Below are 4,942 nucleotides of genomic sequence, written 5' to 3' on the forward strand. Positions count from 1 at the left end.
AGAAATAACATCAGTGTCTGTCAGTGGATGAAAAGATAAAGACGATGTGGTATATACAATGGAATATTACTCTCAGCCATGAGAAAGAAGGACATTCTGCTGTTTGTGAAAACAGGGATGGACCTTGAGGGCATTATGCTAAATTAAATAAGTAAAACAGAGAAAGATAAATACTATATGATATCGCTTATACGTGGAATCTAAAATAGCCAAACTCATAGAAATACATACTAAAATGGTGATTACCAGGGGCTAGGGGGTGGGGGAAAGGGAAAGATATTGGTCCAAGGGTACAAACTTCCAGTTATAAGACGACTAAGTTCTGGGGATCTAATGTACAGCAAAGTGAGTATAGTTAATAATACTGTATTAGACAATTGAAAGTTACTGAGAGAGTAGATCTTAAACATTCTCATCACAAAAAAGAAATGGTAATAATGTGACATGATGGAGGTCATTTTGCAATGTAGAAGTGTATCAAATCAACACACTGTACACCTTAAATTTACACAATGTTATATGTCAATTATATCTCGATAAAGCTGGGGATAAAAATGGGGTTTGGGGGAAGTTGGCTCTGAGTCAGAGACAAGTGTGCTGAAAACTTATTTCCTGCCGAGCATTTTTGGGTTCAACACTTGTGGAAGGGAAAGGAAGGAAGCAGGATTGCGCAGGGAGAAGGTGGGCTGTGAAATAATCTCAACAAGGGCCTCAGCTAAGCCCACAGGATCTCTGGAGCTGGGATGGCCCTTCACCTTTGTCCTGCACCAGGGCGAGAGGGCCAGGCCTTGGTGTACCCTGGCATCAACCAGTCAATAGATAAGGCTGTCTCAGGAAGAGGATGTGACTGGGGGAGAGGAGATTCTTTAGCTGAGTCAATTCTGCAGAGGACTGCCTCCCATCACCTGAGGGAAGAAGTGCTTTAGTCTCAAAGGGGGACCTGGGTGGCACATTTAGCACCACTTCTGTAGCAAAGCCCGTTTTCTACAGGCCCAGTGACACTTTAAATTTGTCAGTAAAACCCCACATAGCCGTTTCAAAGACAGCTGGTACAGCTAAGAACAGCACTGGCTTTTGGCCCTTGCTCCTCGACTCTGGCTTCTCATATTAAAATATCGGCCAACATCATTTAATTGCTTGGTCTTCTTTTTTTTTTTTTTTTTTAACGCTGCTCGCTTCCATCCACTCATTGTTTGAGACTTATTGAAATGGTTTTAAATCCTCTGGTTAATTAAGGGAATTAAGGGAATACTGTCCTTAGGAATTAAGGAAATACTGAATTTTTCCTTCTTTGTAGCACACAAATAAGTAATACTTTGATTACACAGAAACTCTCATTGTTTAACAAAAATGGTATTTTGTTGAAGCTGAAGAAAGCACATCACCTTACAGTGCTTTTGTATTAATAATCGAGCTAGCTCGTTTTGCCAGCTCAATCAAGGGGTGAGTAATTTGAAAATAATTCAGTTGGCCTGGTTTACAGGAGCGTACCACATTGAAAATGAGTTTATCTGGAGAATCTGGATGCTATCAAAACATAATGGAACATAACCTCCCTTTGGGAAAGTAAGTCATGCAGCTTGAGAGGAAAAGACAAAGGAAAGCTCTTTGGGAGAGAGCTAGTGCTTCTAAGTTTGTGGATTTAGCAATATCGGTTCTGGGGTTGGATGGCAGTAATTCTTGGCTTCAAAGCAGTCTTTATCCTTTAATAATTCCCTAATCCTTGTTGTTATGTGAACCAGCAAACATTTGAAAGGCAAAGCTGTAGAATGGAATTAGGAGGGTCTCCTGAGTGAGGCAGAAAGATTCAACAGGAGCAAAGGACTTGCAGGGTTCCACTTGAAGCTTATGTTTTGAGAAATTTAGTGAATACCAATCAGAAGCAAAATGTTCTACAAATCTCAGTTTAACTATTGGTGCTAATCACAGGTGTAAAAGTCACCAAAGTGGCTTCCATATCATCGGACGAGTCACAAAAAGGGGGAGGTCTCTCCCAGTGGTGGCGTAGAATAATTCTATGTTGGCTGGGGTAGGAGGTGTGGGGGAGCTGGGGGGATGGGGATGGGGCTTATGGATAGCTTATTGGTTTGGAACTGGAGGCTGAAGGACTTCCCTCCAAGCTGTGTATGCATAGCATTTTACGTAACATTGAGAAAAACTGTGTCTATGATATTTGTCCATTTCAAAGAATGGAGGGGGTGGTTGCCAATGGGGATGATGGGGGTCCTAAAGGCCACTCAGGTCACCCCTCCATGCTGCCATTTTTCTTTCCTATGAAAGTTATCAGCAAAGGAATATTTCTTAATATTTTGTTTAGGGACCTTGAGTGTAAACTTAAGTTAGCTGCACAGCAGTAATGTAAACCTGGGTTGATTATTATATTATTAAGGCAAACCTATGAGTTGATTTTGAATAAGACACAAGGTCACAATAATTGATTATAATTATTAATTGATTAGATATCATTAAAATGTATTTTTCAGTTTCATTGAAATATAATTGACAATAAATTGCACATATATAAAATGTACAATTTGGTAAGTTTTGACATATATATTCACCTACGAAACCATGACCATAATCAAAATAATGAACATATTTATCACCCCCCCCCTAAGTTTCCATGTGCCCCTGTATAATTCCTCTCCCTCTCCATCCCGAGACAACCACTGATGTGCTTTTTATCACTATAGTTTAGTTTGCACTTTAGTTTCCATTTACTGTACAAATGGAATGTACTCTTTTTTGTCTGGCTTCTTTCACTCAGCACACTTTTTTGAGATTCATCAGTGTCATTGCATGTATCTAATAGGTCATTTCTTTTTTTTTTTTTTTTATTGATGTTTTAATGGTTTTTAACATTGTGAAATTTTGGGTTGTACAGTTTTGTTTGTCCATAACCATATATATGACTCCCTTCACCCCTTGTGCCCACCCCCCACCCCCACTGCCCCTGGTAACCACGGTACAGTTTTCTCTCCACGTGTTGGTTTATATTCCACATATGAGTGAGACCATACAGTGTTTGTCTTTCTCTTTCTGGCTTATTTCACTTAACATAATATGCTCCAGGCCCATCCATGTTGTTGCAAATGGGACGATTTTGTCTTTTTTATGGCTGAGTAGTATTCCATTGTATGTATATATATATATATATATATATACACACACATGTGGTATACACATATATATATACACACACACGTGTGTGTATATATATATATACACCACATTTTCTTAATCCAATCGTCGGTTGAGGGACACAGGTTGCTTCCACTTCTTGGCTATGGTGAATAATGCTGCAATGAACATAGGGGTGCATAAACCTCTTTGGATTGTTGATTTCAGGTTCGTTGGATAGATTCCCAGTAGTGGGATGGCTGGGTCATAGGGCATCTCTATTTTTAATTCTTTGAGGAATCTCCATACCATTTTCCGTAGAGGCTGCACCAGTTTGCGTTCCCACCAGCTGTGTATGAGGGTTCCTGTTTCTCCACATCCTCTCCAACACTTGTTGTTTTTTGTCTTGGTGATTATAGCCATTCTAATGGGCATGAGGTGATATCTTAGTGTTGTTTTGATTTGCATTTCCCTGATGATTAGTGATGTTGAACATCTTTTCATGTGCCTATTGGCCATCTGTATATCTTCTTTGGAGAAGTGGCTGTTCATTTCCTCTGCCCATTTTTTGATCGGGTTGTTTGTTTTTTTGTTGTTCAGTTGTGTGAGTTCTTTATATATTATGGAGATCAACCCCTTGTCAGATGTATGTTTTGCAAATATTCTCTCCCAGCTGGTGGGTTGTCTGTTCATCTTGATTCTGGTTTCATTTGTCTTTAATCTGATAAAGTCCCACTTGTTTATTTTTTCTTTAGTTTCCCTAGTCTGGGTAGGCATGTCATCCGAAAAGATTCCTTTATGACCAATGTCAAATAGTGTGTTGCCTATATTTTCTTCTATGAATTTTATAGTTTCAGGTCTCACCTTCAGGTCTTTGATCCATTTTGAGTTAATTTTTGTGAATGGCGATAGCAGATGGTCCACTTTCATTCTTTTGCATGTGGCTGTCCAGTTTTCCCAACACAATTTATTGAAGAGACTTTCCTTTCTCCATTGTATGTTCTTAGCACCTTTGTTGAAAATTAGCTGTCCATATATGTGATGTTTTATTTCTGGGCTTTCAATTCTGTTCCATTGATCTGTGTGTCTGTTTTTGTAACAGTACCATGCTGTTTTGATTACTATTGCTTTGTAGTATGTTTTGAAGTCAGGGATTGTGATGCCTCCTGCTTTGTTCTTTTTTCTTAGGATTGCTTTAGCTGTTCGGGGTCTTTTGTTGCCCCATATAAATTTTAGTATTCTTTTTTCTATTTCTGTGAAGAATGTCATTGGGATTCTGATGGGGATTGCATTGAATCTGTAGATTGCTTTAGGTAATATAGACATTTTATAATAGTTCATTTCTTTTTATTGCTAAGTAGTGTTCCGTTGTAATGGTTAATTTTATGTATCAACTTGACTGGGCTAAGGGTGCCCAGATAGCTGGTAAAACATTATTTCTGGGTATGTCTGTGAGGGTGTTTCTGAAGAGACATTTGAATGCGTAGACTGAGTAAAGAAGATCCACCCTCACCAATGCAGGTAGGTATCATCCATGCGCTAAGGGCCTGAATAGAAGAAAAAGGCAGAGTACCAGGGAATTTGCTCTCTGAGCTGGGACATCCATCTTCTCCTGCCCTTGGTAAAGTATACACAACATGTTATAATTATTTTAGGTTCTCTCTGAAAAAAATGATCTCATTAAAAAGTGGTCATAGTTTTCAACTGTTTTAAAAGTTGTAATAGAGGTCAATAGGATTGACCTTTAAAATTTAATTGGGTGTTTGAGAGGGTCCAAGATGGCGGTGTAGGAAGACCCTGAACTCACTTCCTCCCACGGACA

The sequence above is a fragment of the Diceros bicornis genome, chromosome 6 (assembly GCF_020826845.1).
Source record: "Diceros bicornis minor isolate mBicDic1 chromosome 6, mDicBic1.mat.cur, whole genome shotgun sequence".
In the NCBI taxonomy this organism is placed as follows: domain Eukaryota; kingdom Metazoa; phylum Chordata; class Mammalia; order Perissodactyla; family Rhinocerotidae; genus Diceros; species Diceros bicornis.